Source organism: Gouania willdenowi, unplaced genomic scaffold, assembly GCF_900634775.1.
Source record: "Gouania willdenowi unplaced genomic scaffold, fGouWil2.1 scaffold_86_arrow_ctg1, whole genome shotgun sequence".
Taxonomy (NCBI): Eukaryota; Metazoa; Chordata; class Actinopteri; order Blenniiformes; family Gobiesocidae; genus Gouania; species Gouania willdenowi.
In genome coordinates this window covers 57,430-78,939 of record NW_021145251.1, presented here as the reverse complement: position 1 = coordinate 78,939, position 21,510 = coordinate 57,430, and positions in this window count along the sequence as shown.

Sequence of the window (21,510 nt, the reverse complement as noted above, 5' to 3'; positions counted from 1 at the left end):
TACCCGAAGATACTGCTCCAGGATGATGGCGTCCCCAATTTCCTCCTTGTTGCGAATATCCGGCCGTAACCATCTTCTATATAGTCCTTTAAGTCGGCTGTAGGTTTCTCGAACAGTCTCTCCATCTGGCACGTTGATGTTCCTAAAACGCTGTCTATATGTTTCTTCTGTAACATTAAATTTCATTAGCACAGCAGTTTTAATTTCTTCATAAGAATTTGATTTATCTTCATCCATTGCAGCATAAGCCTCTAGAGCTTTTCCAGTTAACAGGGTGACCACTCTAGCTGCCCACTCAGTGTGTCTCCAACCCCATGTTCTGGCTATACGCTCAAACCTCACAAAAAAACTCTCAGGATCTTCACTTTCCTTGAAATCAGGCATTCTGGGCTCTGTCACATGAAGTACTCCACCCCTGTTTGAGCCTTCAGGAGGGGATTGCTGCCAAGTTGATGGCTGTACAGTTTTATTTCTTGGAAGATGAAAAAACATAGGATTGTCTTTCTGAACAGCCTGTTCATAATGTTCATCATATGTCTCAGGCAAATACTTCGGCATCCTCTCACTTCTCAGCTGCTTAAGTTGTTCAAAAAGTATTGCCTCAGTCTTTTTAGAGTTTCGCATAAACTCTATCATTTCATCTAAAATGTTAGACTGCAGATCACAAGATTCTTGACTCACTGTTGCATCTGAAGTCACTTTCGGCCTCACTACCGAATGTAGATTTTCCTCTACAGCCATGGCTCCTTCAGGTGGTGGCCCATGCTCCTCTACTCCCTCCACATGGTCTTCCTCCATGTCTGCCAGTGGACCTCTCCTTGTCACTCGTGGTCTCCCCCGTCCTCTGCTGGCCATTTCTTCAGGTTCTCCAGCAGCTTCTCGAAGGCATACGATCCCACTTCTGACACCATTTGTTACAAGGCAAACGGTTGTGTCATGGCAAGCTTAGGACAAAGTCACTGGGAGCAAATCAGGTTCCAAAAATCAGTCAATTTATTTTCTCCTGACAGTCCAGACAGCATATCTTCTTTAAACAACAGGAAAAAGAAGAGAATCTTTCAAAAACAAATAATCCAACAAAGGGTTCAATTCAGACCTGCTCAGACACTTCCCTGTCCATGTGTGCTGCAGGAGCCATCTTGACTTGTCCTCCCTCCTCACCTTCACTTCCTGCTTTTATAGGCCCCAGGCTCCGCCTCCTCAATCAATGCCTTTCATTTCTTTAACAAAAACTGAACCCTTCATAATTGTAATAAAACAAGAATTTTACAAAATATATAAAACACAATTTCTCACTTGCAAAACAAATTAAATACATGTTTGAAATCAACATTTAACAAATATTCCACATTTTAGTTGTGAGGGAGCTTTTGCTTCCTAACAGAGAGTTTATAGAATGTGGTGTGAGCTTGTGGATAAAAAATCCACACGTGAAATAAATTTAATGTCACAAATGATGAAAAAAAATGTATAGAGTGATATTTACACATAAAATTACAGCTGCAAACTTGTAATCTAACATTTATTCACATGTTTTTTAATTACTTGTGTAAATGATCGTTTACAACCACAACTCTCCAGGTATAACTTCTCATATCTACCGCTACAGAAACACAAACTACTTTTCTCGTGTGAATCTGAGCTGCTTGAGTTTTGCAACACATTTTGCGAGACGTCTGCAGCAAAACTGATTCATGCTCATAGAAATTAGAATATTACTAAAGACCAATACAAAAAAAAAGATTTCTAGAAATGTTGGCCAACTGAAAAATATGAAGATGAAAAGTATGATCATGTACAGCACTCAATACTTAGTTGGAGCTCCTTCTGCCTGAATTACTGCAGCAATGCGGCGTGGAATGGAGTCTATCAGTCTGTGGCACTGCTCAGGTGTTATGAGATTCCAGGTTGATCTGATGGTGGCCTTCAGCTCTTCTGCATAGACCTTTTTCACACTTCTGCATTTTAAACCTGTATTCTACACTACACAAGGGATTTAAATTAACACCCGCCAAATGCAGAGAAACACTAACTTTGGCAGGTAACATTATAGCGTTACTAGCCATTTTGGCTGGTAAAGAATGAAACAAATACCACTGCATTTGTTTGAATCGGCAGGCTGAAGAAACAAGTCAACAAGTCATTGTTGCCAGATTGGGCTATTTTCTGCCAAGAAATTTGAGGGTTTGTGTGTGTGTTTAGATTTTAAGACGTAATGTGTATCTGGCAACACTGCTGGTTGTATTTTACGTGCGGGTTGTGTACAGTCACGTGACTCTGCTTGACCAATTAGAAAGTCTATCTTGCGCTACCTGGAAGCGGCCGACAGACGCAAGAAACACTTTGGATGTTGTTGCTACAGGTAGCTAAACCTTAGTTCATGATAAAACTGTTGTGACAAACCATGAAAGTGATCTAATTAAGCGATAACTCAGAAGCCGACTGCCAAACGCTGACTACTGCGATCAAGCCGCTCAATATGTGAAACGGAGCAAAGTTAGTTAGTTAGTTAGTTTATTTCTTCGGTCATTGTGAACATCCAGATCTAAGGTCATTCAAAGATCCCACACATTACACGACAGGAAAAAAAAAAAAATATGTATACATTAAGAATGTCAACCGCTAAATGATGCCTGACCGAAAGGGGTTTAAGCTGAAGTCTAGACTTATTTTGCCTAACCCCTTTTACAACTGAAACACTACTGTATGTCCAAAGATGACACAATTATAAAGTTTCTCTCATACCAACGATGGTAACATGTAAGCACAAAACTTGAACTTCAACAATCAAAATTATATTAAGCATCCACGATCAACTTCTTTTCTAATGTTTCATTCAAGTGTTCTATACTTCTCTATAATATTTAACTTGTACATTTTCTTAAATGCATGAATAGTTTTGGAGCCCTTAAGTTGTATAGGTAGACCGTTCCATAGATCAACTCCTTTGACTGATAAACACCTCCTCTTAGTATTACTCTTCGCCATGGGTTTTTGTAGCAGATCAGTTCCTCTGAGGTTATATCTTGATTCTCTAGTTTGAAACATCTTTTGTAAACAGTGAGGAAGCATGAGATTGTGAGCCTTGTACATCACAGCTGCTGTGTAGACATCAACAAGATCATGCGATTTTAAGATATTTAATCTAATAAAAAGTGGATTTGTTGGAGCAAGGTATCCAAAGTATTCCCCCATATTTCCACACAATAGCTAAGGTATGGAAGGATGAGGGAATTGTACAGTATATATAATGCATTTTGATTCACAGAGGTTTTTATTTTATACAGTATGGCAATAAGTTTGGAAATTTTTGTCTTTAGTGTATTTATGTGTGCTTTCCAATTTAACTTATTATCAATATTGATTCCCAAAAACTTTGTAACATACACCCTTTCAATTTCTACCTCCCCAATTTTGATTCGACATGGTTTGTTTACTTCCTTGTTTCCAAATACAATATATTTAGTTTTATGCAGATTTATGGAAAGTTTATTTACATCAAACCACTTTTTAAGTATCTTAAGTTCAGTTCCTACTGTGTTCAAAAGCAGCTCAAGATCTGTTCCCGAACAATACAAACTGGTATCATCGGCAAATAGAATACATTGTAATTTGTTGAGGACTTCGCTGATTTCATTAATGTACATAATAAATAGTTTAGGTCCCAAAACGGAGCCCTGAGGAACTCCGTGGGTTATTTTTGCCTCCATTGAGTTGATATCAATATTTACATACTGATTTCGGTCACTTAGATAACTTTTTACCCAATCATGTGCTAAGCCCCTGACACCATACCTTTCTAATTTATTTAAAAGCAATGAATGGTCTATTGTGTCAAAGGCCTTGCTAAGGTCAATAAAGACTCCAACAGCATACTCACTGATCTCAATAGATATTGATATCTTTTCTACTAGTTCCGTAACTGCCATTGAAGTGGACCTATTGGATCTAAAACCATACTGATGTTCACTTAACAGGTTATGCTTGTCTACAAAGCTATCAAGTCGTTTCACAAATAGCTTTTCCAGTATTTTTGAAAACTGCGAGAGTATTGAGATCGGTCTGTAATTGGTAAACTGTTGCTTTTCTCCACTTTTAAAAATAGGTATTACTTTGGCAGTTTTCATTTTACTCGGAAAGATACCCATTGAGAAAGACTGTTTACATATATACATGAAAGGAGTAACAATAAGATCAATGATATCTTTCACGAGGACCATATCTATATCAGATCCATCTGTTGATCTCTTAGTTTTGAAGGAATGTACAATTTCAATGATTTCGTTCTCACTAACACTTTTAATGATAAGTGAGTATAGATTATTTTTAATATTCATTTCTTCAAATTCATTGGCATTGCTTGGTAGCACAATTTCATTGGCTAACTTCGGCCCAACACTGACAAAAAAAAACTGTTAAATGCATTAGCAATTTCCTTTTTTTCACTGATGGTTGAATTATTCATTGTGAAGTAATTTGGATATTCTTCCTTTTTTCTTCCATTCCTGATAATGCCATTCAATACCTTCCAGGTACCCTGGATATCACTCTTGTTCTGCTCCAGCAATTTGTGATAGTATTCTTTTTTATTGAATCTTATTATTTGAGTTAACTTATTTTTATACATTTTATATCTTTCTTCAGTTTGTTTAGTCCTTTGCTTTAAATGTACTCTATAGAGTTGTTGTTTTCTTTTACAAGCCTTAGCTATGCCCTTGGTTAGCCATGGTTTATCCTGGCTGTTTTTGTTTTTAGTATAGTATTTATTACACGGACAGTGCTGGTCATACAATTGGATTAGGGTAAATAGGAAGGCATTGTATGCCTTATCAGGGTCAGGAGTTGCATACACTTCTTCCCAAGTTTGGGCACATAAGTCCCCCTTGAGAGCAGCAATAGCTTCAGGTGTTCGATGTCTTACATATTTGAAATCATTTATTTTGGTTGTAATATTTTGCAATTGTTTAAAAATACTAAAAATAGGAAGATGGTCAGTGATATTATTGATAAGTACTCCAGCTGTAATTTGACTTGCTAATTGATTAGTAAATATATTATCTATTAACGTTGATGTGTCCGTGGTAATTCTGGTTGGCTTAACAATAAGGGGAAAAAGAGAGTTGCTATACATAGTATTAATGAAGTCTGTTGTTCTTAGCAGACTTCAGTAGATTGATATTAAAGTCACCACACACAATATGGACCTTGTTTAAATGACTAAAAAGGCAGTTCATTTTTTTATTGAAAATGTCTAGACATGATCCAGGTGTTCTGTACACACAACTAACAACAATATTTTTAGACTTTTCTACAATAATTTCACGTTATACACTCCAAAACATCATCGATGGTGGTTGACTTGCTATCAATCTTTTTAAACCTCAGATCTGTATCTATGTATAGTGCAACGCCCCCACCTCTTTTATTTATCCGATTTGTAGTGAACAATTCATATCCATCTAATTGTACTTCACAGCACCTATCTGCATTCAACCAAGTCTCAGAAACAGCAATAACACTAAATTTATTAAACTGACTAAGATATTGTTTAATTTCGTTATAATTTTTGTTCAAACTCCTACTATTAAAGTGTATAATGCTAAAGGCTCCATTCATATTAATGCGTTTAAATTGCTCGTCAGTATAGTAATCACAATCATTAATTATATTATTAAACAAATGCTTATCCGGATCTATGTCACAGCCAAACTCATTTACTCTATAATTTGTATCATCGTACAAAATAATGTCTTCACTACCATTTATATATTCTGTATCATTGTTATCAATATCCACTTCGCTCAATTCATCCTCACTGTCATACATTTGTTTTTAGTTTTATCATACACACACATTCCCCCCAAAAGCGCATAGCGTTGGACACACCCAACCACAGGACCACTCACGCTCATGGAGCACATACTCACGCACACGCATGCAGGACATGTACACACACAACGTACACATCCACATTTATGCCCAAGCGACGCGCTGACAATCACACACACACGCACAAACAGCACGCAATCAGACAAACGCAGAAAACTACTGTCTATTTGGAGATGTCCCGTGCAGTTCCCAGTACTCCCAATTCCAAAGTCCGAGTGTTCGAAATATTCATATCCACTTGTCGACTCCACTGAATATTATTAGAACTCACTGTCATTATATCCTTTGAGAAAAAAGTACCAAAACGCAAGCCTTCCATCCAACGCAAGACGAACACACACTGTCCATTTGCAGAGTTACAGTATATCCTCAGTCTAACAGAAAAATATCCATCAATCCATCGCCTACTTCGTGTTAAATTATTCCTCCAGGAAACATCCGCTGCGTAACTAAAAATAATAATAAGGCTAGATGTGGCCTGTGAGCATCCATGTCCTCCCATCTGGGCACAATTGTCTTTCCCATAAACACTATGACTTATCTTCTCACGAGTTGTAGGTATACTCAGTGGAATTTGCAACATTATTTGATTTGGTCAAGGTCTTTCATTCCTCTTACCAGTATGACTTTAGCTTGTTCCGGAGTGTGCCCATTTAGCTGGATGAATATCTTACAATTCCTCGTCCATGTCGCTTTGATCTTCCCATTTTTTTTCAGGATACGCGCTTCTCTGGCAATTCCAGCCGCTTTCTTTGTTAGATGATCATTCAGATACACAGACGTTCCTTTTAACTTCTTTCTTTGACGCATGAGTTCCGTTTTATGTTTGCGATTTGCAAAACGCAAAATAATAGCTGGATTAGCCTTGTCCTTCCGCGGCAAAGTGTGGCATGCCGAGATGGCAGTCGGATCCAGGTAGATGTCCTTCTCTGCCAGAAAGTTCACAACTTGCTCTTCCAGCGTTTGCAAATCCTCGGCATGTGCATCCTCACTTATATTTCTGCCATCCATAGTTGCTCTGGCGTAAGAGCGCGGCTTGATTGTAAGACCTGTAATTATAACATCTTCCATTCTGGTGTACTGCTCGAGGTTGTCGATTCTTTTCTCAAGCTCCTCGATGGTTTTGTCTCTTTCTCTTACGATATTTTTAAGTTGTTTCACTTCTTCAAAAAGTTCCGCCAGCTTAATTAGCTTTTGCGTCACTTTCATTAGCTCCCCAGACATACGGTTTAGAGATTCCCGGATTTCCTCCATATCATTCTCCATCTTTGCCTCCGCTGCTTTCTTCAAGCCCATTGCAAACTTTTCCTGTGCTACTTTTTGTTTCTTTCTCACACTTTAAGCAAGAAAAAAACGTATTTTTGATGCTTAAGCCTGCAGCACGTCGCAGGGCGCAGCCATCTTGGATGATCACGATGTGAGATAAGCAAGTGGTTACATAGTTATCACTTGTTTATGCCAATGTTCTCATTTTCCTTTCAATTATGTTGTCAATGGGATTTAATCAATAATGATATTAGTATCATGTTCAATGTGGATCAGAGTTATCATTAAGCTATGTTGTGGTGTGTTTTAGCAAAACATTGTTCTTAATGGTTCAAATGCACATAGCACTTTAAACGCAAGCTGCTATTTTGATATTTATATTGATGTTATATTATATATTTAAGTGTTTAGATGATTCAATTATATAGTTATTCATATTGAGAATAATTTTATAATCTGAGAATCATGAAATGAATAATATTGTACAATATTTGAGGCTCTTGTAGCACATCAACTCTTTCTCTCTCACACACACACAGCCTACCTATATATGAATACATTTCGACAAGCTCTGGGCATAACATTGGACATATGCACATATTTATACATGAAGAGACAAGTGCAATAAATATTAACATTATATGTTGTCAAAACATTGTATTTCTGAAGAGAGGAGCAGATGAGGAAAATCTATTTGAAAAATTCCTAATTCTGAGAAGAAAAAAAAATTGTGTCTTATTCAGATAAGTTTGGCATGTAGCACCCCAAATCATTTTTTCATCATACATTTAGGATCTATTAAGGAGTGAATTCTACTCAAAATATATATAGATTTCAATATTTTTCAACAAACATGTTGAGTGTGAGATTTCCAGGTTCATTTTTGGTCTACAATGACGCCTAAAAATTTAGTTTGAGTCACTTGACTAATTTTGGTTCCACCAATTAAAATATACACATAATGACTCCAAGAAACACACATTACAGAAAAATACACCAAACGAAAAAAATATAAAAATGAGTAAAAAAAAAAAAAAAACCCCACCACATTTGCACACGTTATTTTATTTTGCACCTGCAAATATACCCCTTCATAATGCTACAGAGTATGTTTCTATTATGCCGACAATTGACAACTCTACTTTAGCTCCCACTAGATGAATACATACTTCCAACAGGCACTGTACTCGTGATCCAAAACTCTGAGATTGGTTATTTCCAGCTCCAACTGGAGCAGCAACAGCTCCCTCTGTTGCTCAAACGTGAGCACTTCAGCCTGCCCCACAGACACAGAAGCTGTAGCCACTGGCTCTTTCTCTAACACACCTTTTTCAATTAAAGACAAAAAAACAAACCTCCTCAGCTCAACTTTAAGCAAACCCTCTTGCAAAATAATACCATAATAGTCAGCAATTTATTTCTTTGGTTCTTGTGATAGGAACCCAAAAAAACAGCACAAGGTGCCTCATAAAATCCCGACAAACTATCCATATTCACCTACAGTAGAGTTATATAAGGCCGGATACACAAAAAATTCTCAGAGAATTTCTCTAACTATGAAATCCAGAAGCTAACTAATCTCAACCCTTGGCTTCATGAGGTTCAGCAGTGGGAATATTAAGCACCAACTCCAGTAGGATTGCACCCCAACACGAGCCATTTCCCCACAACATTACAAAAATAACAAACCGGCACAATCCCAGAGGAGAAAGTGCCCTACAGCCTCACAGAAACCTCTGGGGAAAAATGTGCCCCTCCACACAACATCCAACTGTATCAGGAGAACATGAAAAACCGAGACAAGCCCCCAATTGTCACATATTGGCTAAAGACCGTGACAACAATAAAACAACAAGAGGTAGATAAATGTCTGCACTACCCAAGACCTCGAGGAAACAAATAATAATTCAGCCACAGGAGCATCCACAACCAGCCAGAGCCAGACTGGAGGGTGAGTCCTCACGTGACTTTAATGGTTAGGCCACGCCTTCCAATCAGCCACACACACCTGAGTCCAATACAGTCATTAACGGTGTGAAAACAAGAAGATAGATAAAGAAAAACACACCTGCAACCCCACCCACAATATCATTAACATGTTTATATTTATATTATAAACATTTAATGAATATTATTAATATGTTTTTTATAGAAAGGAGTGAAGAGAAAGATCTGCAGAAGCCTGATAACGATCCTGGTCATTTCAATCAGGTGTGTTGGAAGAGGGAAACATCTAAAACATGCTGGATAGTGGCTCTTGAGGACCAGGATTGGGGACCTCTGAGGGCTGTTCCATAAAGGAGGGTTAACAAACTCTGAGTCTATCCATAAACTCTGGGTCAACATACCCTCCATGGTAAACTCTGTGTATCTGATTCCATTACAGCTGGTATGAAGTGGGTTAATCAACCTTGAGTATGTAAACCTTGGGTTACTGACGTGCACGCGTTTGATAAAAAGCCATCATCAATGGATCAGAGATGACTCAAGCTGCCATGACAACCACCCGAAAATAGTGATTTATTCACCCTAATGGGTGAAATAAGTCGGTGTTTGATGAATATGATCCTGTTCTAAAGGTGTGTTCAGTCTTCAGTGACTATAGTGGCTTAAATCACCTGTAATTAGTCACACTTTTTGGTCACTTCATCACTTTATTGCTTCAGTGACGTGACGAGTGGTGAATAATATGAATAAAATGTGTCTGAGGAGACGTGTCAGCAGCATAGGATGTCTGCATAGAGAGTCCTCCTGTTACACTGGATATAAACACAGTAAATGCTGCTTCATATCTAATCATTTATATTGATTTTTAATGTAATATTGTCACCAAAGTCATCTCTACGTCCTAAAAAAAATGTCATAAAAAAACACTGAAGCGGGATGTGAACCCGTGACCCATCGTTTCCAAGAGCAGCGTCATAAATCACTGTGACATCATATCTTCATAGATGTATGATCTACAGATTTAACTGTATAACAATATAAAACAACAATTGAGCCTTAAAAGTGTATTAATTTAAATGATCATCTCCTCCTTTATATTATCTACAGGTTTGTATTCAGTGAACTTTACTACAGACGTCAGTAGATGTTTTAATGTAGATCAACCTCTCAGTGTGTTTCACTTAATGATCTACATCTACAATGTTAGAAAGAAAACTACTGTTTGATGAAAACATAAATAAACATAAAGCAACACAACATTAGTAATGATGTGAACACGTCTGTGGTGTGTGATGTTACTAATGTGTTTCAGAGAAAAGTGTTAAGGTTCATTAAAGTGTTCAGGTGGGCGGAGCCAGGTAGAAACCCAGGGTTTCTTTGATAAAACCTGCCAGTGACCAGGTTTAGTTCACGGACAATGTTGCCATGGTAACATACTTAGAAAAGAACATACCTCACGTTTAGGAATGAGATACTCAGAGTTTCATCATTTCAGCCTGAACATACTCAGAGTTTGAACATAACCTACTTTATGGAATAAACCTCTGGTCTAGTCTGTCCTCACTGGTGTGTGTCAGTCGCTGCTCAGGCTCCCACACACACACACACACACACACACACACTGACACACACACACACACACACACACACTGACACACACGCCCAACAATATCCAAACAATAAGTGACAGGTAGATCATACCTGTCAAGTTTTGGATTTGAAAATAAGGGACATTTTCTGACACCCACTACCAGTCGTCCCACCCACCCAACCAAGCTCCAGTATCTCTTATATATTAATATAGATGTACAATAAATGTAAAATATCCACTTATCAACCACTTACTAAATACAATAATGTGATTATAATCTGGTAGGTCGACCTTTTTTAATAATAAAATACTGTAAACATTCCTACTAGGGCTGGTGATATGAACCAAAACTCATATCTCAATATATTTTCTCAAAATGGTGAAATATGATATAAATCTAGATAATTTATTAAATAAAGTCTGACCAGAAAAACAATTCTGGGTTAAATTTGCCACAAAATGTCACACAGGCTCATTTATTAATAAACAGCTGATCAATATGTGACACTTATTAATCATCTAACTGAGCTTTACATGTTGTTCTGAGAAGTAAAAGCAGCGACTCCATAATAAGCTATAATATATACATATATATGAAATATTATAGTTTTCTATATCACCAAAATAGAAAACTCGATACATCTTGAATCTCGATATATCGCCCAGCCCTAATTCCTAAATTATAAAACAGCCTAAATAAAAACATAAATGTGTATATGAAGTTCATGTTTATTTAATATACTTACAGTTTATATACAAGTCAACACGTTGTATATTTACTGTTAATTTAACGTTGCTTGTCTTTAAATTAGACATTAACATTTTATTTTCATTATATATGTTATTATAATTTCTCATGTTCACTCATATGGTTCTCTGGTATTCACTAATGACTTATTAGACACATTTATTACAGACTTTACATTATTTAACACTTTATAAACAGTGTATATTTATGGAGCTTGTGATTGGATGATTTTTCATGGTGACTTACGTGGTTCCTTCCTCTGTGGTAAACGTTATAATATCAGTTATTAATCTAACAGAACGTGTAACTGTGTCACATCCTGATGGTCTTTATGAAGATAAACTCTATGTTATATTTTATAACATATTTACACCAGTTCTTTGTTTTTATCACCAGAACGTCTTCATTATCATCTCTGTTCTGTTGTTTCTGGGTTTATTGCTGATGTCAGCACTAATCTAATCTAGTCTAATCTAATCTAATCTAATCTAATCTAATCTAGTCTAATCTAATCTAATCTAATCTAATCTAATCTAATCTAATCTAGTCTAATCTAATCTAATCTAATCTAATCTAATCTAGTCTAATCTAATCTAGTCTAATCTAATCTAATCTAATCTAATCTAATCTAGTCTAATCTAATCTAATCTAATCTAATCTAATCTAATCTAATCTAATCTAATCTAGTCTAATCTAATCTAATCTAATCTAATCTAATCTAATCTAATCTAATCTAATCTAATCTAGTCTAATCTAATCTAGTCTAATCTAATCTAGTCTAATCTAATCTAATCTAATCTAATCTAATCTAGAACTGTCACTCAGGCCATTTCAGGTGGAAGTTCTCGCGAGGCTAGTGACGGCGTTCAGTTTAGTAAGACATATTTTAATTATTACATTAAAATACGGGATATTTACGGGAAAATAATAATACGAGAAGATGGCGGGAAAGAGGGATAAAATACGGGAGTTTCCCGATTAAAACGAGATACTTGACAGGTGTGAGGTAGGGACAATATTTATTTAATTTAGGGAAATCTTGTCAAATAATTTCAATATTGAGCAGGATTTTTGAAAGTAAAAATGACTTCCATCTTGTGATAAAAACATGGGAAAACCATGAAATCCCTGCAAATACTGTAAAGTTTCATTGAATTTATGACAAATTAAATGAAACTCCATTTAAATGATTGTATCTTCTTAAGTAGATATTTGTGTTTATTTATATACATTTTATTATGATATTTTTATGTGTTACAACAGCATTCCAAGCTGCTACAAATGTAGTTGTCTTTGTACAATGACAATAAAAAGTTATCTAAAGTTCTACTTCTATATAAAACAGTTGAAATGTTGTGTTTTGGATTTTTCTAAGTGTATTATTTTGCATGGATGCCAATATGTATGTTTGGATATGATAGTGTTTTTAAAATTACTCCCAATTTCTGATAAATTTCAATAAAAATTTCCCACAAAAAGTTTCTGTTTTTCTAATATTGTCAAAATACATGTTCAGCTCTTATAAACCCTTTCTACCACTTTTACACCTAATGTCACATATGTTGACCCATTATTGTTACTTTTAACCTCTTTTTACCATATTTCATGATTATTTTTACCAATTTAACCACATTCAGGATTTGTCATGACCATTTTTTTACCAGTTTAAACTAATTGTTCCAATATTAACACTTTGAACCCTTTTTTGCATTTTTTCTGTCTGTTTTTATCCACTTTAATTTGCAACTTTTAACCATTTTTTTTAAAATCTCATTTCACCTCCTTTTCCACCATTTTTGGTCACTTTGAACCATTTTATTAGTGATTAAAACCATGATTTCCATCTTTAAGATGACTATAATAATAATAAACGTTCCTGGATAACAGTGGATATTATTCAGATGAATAAATAAATGTGGTTATCACAGATTCATAGAACAATAGACCATCATTTTACTGACTTTATGGATGGACCCCAAAAATCTCTCCTTTATTCCCCCTTATAGATGGTCCTGTCTCCACATGACTGTTCTTCAATGTTCATGTCTGTGTTCAACCACCTTCAGCTACAGTGGGGGTCCCTGCTCTAGTAGAAGATCAACCACTAGGAAGCCTTTGATTGTTCAAACATGAGAATCAGGTTTTATTTCATGAATTATATAATTTACAAAAGTTACAAAAGACATGGAGTGTAAACAAAAATAGAAACAAAGACTTTGGACTCAGTCTCTGATGATGAACCCAAATGACCCGTTGACCCTCTGAGACACTGATAGTGAACATATTTATTAACATACACACACACACACATATATATATATATATATGTTAGTGGTTTCCTCATTACAACCTCCAGTTCCATCCCAGAATCCTCTAGTGTCTGCGCAGCAGGAACCTCTGCAAACAACAGCAGAGGGATATTCTATGAAGCAGGTTATGTTCAAACTCTGAGTATGTTACCATGACAACATTGTCCGTGAACTAAACCTGGTCACTGGCAGGTTTTATCAAAGAAACCCTGGGTTTCTACCTGGCTCCGCCCACCTGAACACTTTAATGAACCTTAACACTTTTCTCTGAAACACATTAGTAACATCACACACCACAGACGTGTTCACATCATTACTAATGTTGTGTTGCTTTATGTTTATTTATTTTTTTATCAAACGGTAGTTTTCTTTCTAACATTGTAGATGTAGATCATTAAGTGAAACACACTGAGAGGTTGATCTACATTAAAACATCTACTGACGTCTGTAGTAAAGTTCACTGAATACAAACCTGTAGATAATATAAAGGAGGAGATGATCATTTAAATTAATACACTTTTAAGGCTCAATTGTTGTTTTATATTGTTATACAGTTAAATCTGTAGATCATACATCTATGAAGATATGATGTCACAGTGATTTATGACGCTGCTCTTGGAAACGATGGGTCACGGGTTCACATCCCGCTTCAGTGTTTTTTTATGACATTTTTTTTAGGACGTTGAGATGACTTTGGTGACAATATTACATTAAAAATCAATATAAATGATTAGATATGAAGCAGCATTTACTGTGTTTATATCCAGTGTAACAGGAGGACTCTCTATGCAGACATCCTATGCTGCTGTCACGTCTCCTCAGACACATTTTATTCATATTATTCACCACTCGTCACGTCACTGAAGCAATAAAGTGATGAAGTGACCAAAAAGTGTGACTAATTACAGGTGATTTAAGCCACTATAGTCACTGAAGACTGAACACACCTTTAGAACAGGATCATATTCATCAAACACCGACTTATTTCACCCATTAGGGTGAATAAATCACTATTTTTTGGGTGGTTGTCATGGCAGCTCGAGTCATCTCTGATCCATTGATGATGTCTTTTTATCAAACACGTGCACGTCAGTAACCCAAGGTTTACATACTCAGGGTTGATTAACCCACTTCATACCAGCTGTAATGGAATCAGATACACAGAGTTTACCATGGAGGGTATGTTGACCCAGAGTTTATGGATAGACTCAGAGTTTGTTAACCCTCCTTTATGGAACACCCCTCTGGACATGAAGACGTGGTTACCACAACACAAACATGTGTGTGTGTGTGTGTACAAACAAAGGCTGCAGTGTGGACTGATGCATGCTGGGAGATCAAAGGGTGGGCAGATGGAACAACAACACACTGTGTCTGACACACACACACACACACACACACACACACACACACACACACGCACACACACACACACACACACACAAGGACATTGTTGTGAACACACACAGGCCTGAGGGATTGTGGGTAGTGGGACAGAGGAGCAGCATTTATATAATTGTGCAGTAAATCATCTGGAATTATTTATATTAAAGTTGATTAACAAAACAAACTGAGGAGGTAATATTTTCTTCAATATTTAAGATCTTTGTAGAAGAAATGAACTTAAAGAGTAACTGTACTATCTGTTGTGATGCTGCATTGGTTTACATACAGTATGGACTTTGTATTATTACAACATGAGGAATAGAATTATTTAATGAACCCCCAAACTACGCCTCAAGGACCCCAGTTTGAGAACCACGGCACTTGGATACAGAATCAGAGGATGACCACAGTTAGGACCAGGTTAGGAGCAATATTTTCATTAAAGGGGACATATCATGTTAAATCCACTTTTTTAGCCCTTAAATGCATTTTGTTGTATATTTAGAGTGTTTAGAAGTACAGAAAAGTTACAATTAATCTCTTCAGGTGCTCCGTAGATATCTTTATATTCTGTTTTGGTCATATTTTAATATGACATATTAATATCTGTTTCGATTTTTCTATTCTCTATTACGTTTTTTGAACTATTACATCACAGTATTTGCAGCAGAACTGCCAAATTAGTTCATCAACTCCAGGTCCAACACTTCGAGCAATCCGCCATTTTTATTTCTGGCTTTTATTTTGTAGTCCAAGCTCCAGGATGCAGAAGTTATGAGAGGATAAGTCAAAATGTTGTGTTGTTGGATGTAGTAACCCACACGCTTCATTACACCGTCTCCCAGCATCAGAACCTTTTCAAAGTGTCTGGTTGAGTTTTATTTTTTATAGAAATGTACCACATCTGTGGATAAGGTCATTTTTGTGTGTGTGAAGCACTTCAATGATGACTGCTTCATCAACCTCCACCAGTATAAAGAAGGATTTACAGAAAGACTTTGTCTGATTGAGGGTTCAATTCCTTCTATCTTTGGAGACGATGAACAGAGCACTTCGGTAAGCTGTAAATAACGCTAAAAAGTGTGATGATAAGACGTCCCTGTCATTGTTTTGTTAGCATTAGCAGTTGCACCGTCTTCATATGTTAGCGCTGTGTGCTCGTTTTAGATCCTTGATGATATGGCCTACGTGATTTAATTTAAAGTTAAATTATACACACACACACCCACCCACCCACACACACACACACACACACACACACACACACATAAGTTTTCATTAGTCATTTCATTTTGACGTTTTTGTCTTTGAAAAGACTGTATTAAAATGCATTTCGTGACGTTAGCTTGGTGCTAGCGTTAGCTCGGTGCTTGTGTTAGCTCACTTGTTAGGGTTCTGCAGGTTCATCATCTTCATTTTCATCTCGCTCCACTGGGTCAGACTCTGGCTGGAACATGTAAGGCTGGATGGACAAGTCTAACGTTGTTAACATTTTGTAAATAACGTGTGAATAAACATTTTCTGCGCCGCTACATAGCCATATCTCTTCTAGCAAACTACAAAAATGGCCGAACAGGGTGGAGTTGAACCTGGAGAGGGGGCGGGGTATGAAGTGTCTCATTAGCATTTAAAGAGACAGCACCAAAACGAGTTGCTCTCAGAAGCACATCAGAAAAGGGGTAGAAAAGGGGTGGAGTTATAATAATGAGGAATTCAGAGCCAAGCAGTGCAGTTCTGCTTTATATAGACCACAACTGTATGATTTATATGTAAAAAGGAAGGATTTAAATGCATGATATGTCTCCATTAAAGTATGTAAAAAAAAAACAGAGAGATGAAAGTTAAACTATCTTAAATAGATCCTCCACTGCTTTTACTAATGTGTCATTTAGTAGATTTTTACATCATTTAGCAGCTTTTTAGAACATTTAACAACTTTTAGATCATTTAGTAGCTTTTTAAATCATTTAGTAGGTTTTTATATAATTTAGCAGCTTTTTAGATCATTTAACAACTTTTAGATCATTTAGTAGCTGTAGGGAATCAAATCCTCCAAGTTTGACTCTGACCTTGGGATACTAGTTTCACCAGTCAATGGAGTCAGAAGGTCTACCTCCCACTGTGAAATGCAAACGTGCCCCACAGTGGGACCTTCTCCCACTTCCTGCCCGAACAAAGGAACAGGAGAATCCAAGAAGAGTTTGTTCCTGTTATCACCTCTCTTTTACATTACGATCAAAAGGAAACAATCGGTCAATGTTTACATGCTAAGTTTTCAAACTCTGGGCTCCGACACCCTGCGGATTATGTCACCTCTAGAACCCTAGAACCCTAACCAGAGGTCCCACAGGAGGTTGGAATAATACCAGCTTTCTGTTTCTCGCTCAAATGAGAACAAAGAACATGTACTTGTTTGAAAAGTCAGAAAAAGAAGGCATTATTGGAATGGTTCCTGTAGAAATTTAAATTGTAAATATTGTCTGTCCTATGCCACTCTTCAGGTATTTCAATAAACAACTGAATGTTATTTTTAGTGTTTCATCATTTAAAAGGTGCTTGAAATACTACAAAACATCACAAAGCTTATTTTAAGGTATTTACAGTTAACCATATGGTAAAGAAAAAGCCTAACATGAATTTAGACATTCAGGTTTATGAAGTACTAACTATGCTATTTTTCAGCCGTATCAAACTGTTTCATAATAGATGATATATTAAGATATGATGTTGAAAAGATGTTTTTAAATATGTGGAATTAATTATTAGGCATTTTTCTATGTTTAGGAACTCCCTCTGTTGTCTATGTCATTCCACTTCACGCCCACACTTGAGACACACCCACAAGCTGAAAGCAGAGACATTGACCAATCATCGATATGATCTCACAATGATCAACCAAGACTCCTCCTCCAAAAGGCGTCTCCAGATTCTTTTTTAAAAAAAACTTTAGTTTTGGACGCGGGCGTTCAGGCTCACACGTGTTCCCTCATGTTTCCAGTCTTTCATTTCATTTTTCTTTTATTTGTAGTTGCATCAGTTAGACTTTTTAGGAACCTTGCTCGCAGCGAAAACCTAAGACGCAAAAGAACGTGCCTGAAAGCCGACCTTCCAACATCTGAATCGTGAACCAAACCGTGGTCCCTCTTAGTCTGAAACCGGCTGCGATCAACCTAGAAGGGGTTGCGGATCGGCCAATAGAAACCCTGCTGTTAAACGAAACAGAACTCAACGGCGGCACGCCAGCACTGCTATACTGCCACACGGACGTTGTTCCTGCAAACCCAGAACGTCTCCAGGTCCAACCCAGACCGCAAATCAAGGTATGGACCAGTGAACAATGGACCAGCAGAACTGACTCACTTCAACTACAATACATCCTCATTCAAACACTCATATCTATACTCCAGTTATTTATGCTTCACTCACAATACACCATATGGGTTCCAGGATGAGAGCAGTTGAGAACCAACGTTTAGAGTCAGAAAGGTGTGCGTGCGTTGCTGCACGAGCAGAGTAGTAGCTCCTCTTTTCTGCGCACAAAAACAGCCAGACTCTCTCCTTTCCGCTTACCGCACTCGTCGTCCGTCACCGCGTAGAAAGTGTGAGGTTATAAAAAATTGAAAAGAGACAGTATTTCATTTTCGATTGTATTAGTAGTGATGCTGGTGTCTATGGTGTGTGTTTATTGTTTAGAGCAGTGGTTCTCAAATGGGGGTACGCAATGGCATTACAGAAGGTACTTGAGAGAGAGAGAGGAAAATTAACAAATGAAAGAATTAAAAATATGGGGTTTTATAATGTTTATACTAAATAATAACAGTAACTCACAAAACAACAACAAAAACACAGAAAAAAAGAAAAAAAATATAAACAAAGTCAAATACATTAACTAAAAAAAGTATTCTTTATATAACATTGAGTTCATGTAAACTGAGATACTTAAGAATTTGAAGATGAAGATAGTAATTTATTTATTGATGTCAATTTATTTTATTTTATTTTAAAGTGTTTTTAAGTTGCCATTTACATGATCAATATAAATCAAATGAAATCACACTTTCTATATAATTATAACTGTATATAATGTAATACACTGTATTGTCTTCATAGAAAAGGTATTTATGGCTCCAGGAGGACTTTAATCCAGGTGAGATGAGGTTAAATGGTTCCTTGTAGAGTAAAGGTTACAGACCCCTGACCAGGGGAAGAGGGTTAGGAGACCCCACTATCAGAGCTGGACCCTCTGAATTTAATTCATGGGGTGAAACAATGAAGATGCTAAGTTGGTTATGTTACTGTTAAATTAATTCAAGTACAGCATTTCTGTAAAATAAAAAAAAAAAACATGTAACATGTTGTTATGCTTTGCTGTTATTTAAAACATTTTTGTTACGTCTTTTAAAATGATATAAAATAAATGACCTGTCATTTCAGCCACTGCTTGAAAACTTAATATTGACACTAAAACATTAAAACATTTTGCAAATATAACTCGAGCCACTGTCAATCTTTATTTCAACTACGGTACTCCAGTTTAAGGCTGGGATACACTGTGTAATGTTTTCAATCGTTGTTCTAAGCTCCAACTCAAACTGTGCGACTCAGACACAGAGCACGAATGTTCTCAGCTCACGATTTATGTTCTCACACTGTACGTTCATACACGACACGTCAGGGTCTTGTTTCCGGAAATGCAACGTACAAATTAGAAGAAGAACACAGAAGCGTCGCCATTCAAACAGACGAAGAGGAAAAACGAAGTGGAGAAACACTCAGCAAAAAGAGTTTTAAAAAAGGAAAGACAACGATATGATGGACCAAGAGCTGGATGGACAGGCGTGGACAGTACAGTCCGTCAACTTTACAGCAGTCCAACGGTGTTCGCGCATGCGCAGTGTGAGCCTTTACGGTAAGCCGGTCCGTGGCACTTCTTCAACTGTGAGATACCCTCACGAGGAGCGACTGGATTTCAAACATGTTTGATTTCCTTACGACCTACGATTGCTGATCAGGAGCTGGTCGTGAGGTGTTCATGGCTTCTCGTGACCCCATGTATACTACACCATGCACGACACATGATCTAGCAGAGACTCACAAAATCCCACAAAATAGTCGCACGAGTGGAAAATCGGCTCAAAATGGGTCAAAAATCGCACAGTGTATGTCTGCCTTCAGTCAACTATTCATCAACATGCATGGCTTTAAAAAAAAGGGTGCGACCAAATACTGTACTGGTGCAACCAACTGAGAAAGTTAGTGTAGAGCCCTGTGTCTACATGTAATATATGTGTTTTTGGACTTTTATGTTAATATTATTATATAATATTAATAATCATAATAATAATAATAATAAAATGATGGTCCATTGTTCTATGAATCTGTGATAACCACATTTATTTATTCATCTGAATAATATCCACTGTTATCAGGAACATTTATTATTATTAAAGTCATCTTAAAGATGAAAATCTTGGTTTTAATCACTAATAAAATGGTTCAAAGTGACCAAATATGGTGGAAATGGTGGTGAAATGGGATTTTAAAAACCACAGAAATTGGTTAAAAGTTGCACATTTGAGTGGATAAAAACGGACAGAAAAAGTGGTGAAAAGGGTTCAAAGCAGAATTTGGTTATGTCATTTCAAAAGTAGTAACCAACAGTTCAAACTGACAAAATACAGCATAAATGATGGTGAACATAGGTTAAAAGTGACAATAATGGGCAAACATGTGTGACAAAAGGTGGGAAAGTGGTGGAAAGGGTTTATAAGTGCTGAAAATGTCATGAAAGTGAAAAAAATGTGCAGAAAAGTCATTGAAATATGATGTAGAAGTGTCTGAAATAGGAGAAATGTATCCTGACCCCAAGATTAAAAATCCCTGATATAGAAGATGTTCATCATGAAATAGTTGTGGATTAATGATGTTTGACATGTTGACTTATGGACCTATCATTGCAGTTGTCTCTTTCTAATTAACTAAAGAAGTCAGTGAAAAATAGTGTTTAGTGAATTGTGAGTTTTAGCCTTAGATGATGTCAGAGTCACATTAAAAATACTTTTTTAATTTTTTTCTTCTCGTTTTGATACCTTAACTGAGGGTAGTGTCACTTGCATAAAGTGATGGAACCCCATACCCCAGAGATGCCAGGCCAAAAGCCAAGGACAAAAACGCACACGGCCGGCACCCCATCCTGAGGGCCCCCGTGGACGCACACACACCGATGGCCAACACCCAACCCCCCAAGGTGGGGTCCAGGGAGCCCACCAGAGACCCCATCAGATGGACAGAGATCAAAGGGCAACCAGCATCGTCCATGTGCAAACTAACGTTTCTTATTGAGCAGCCAATCAGGAGTCAGGATTTTCCTTTGC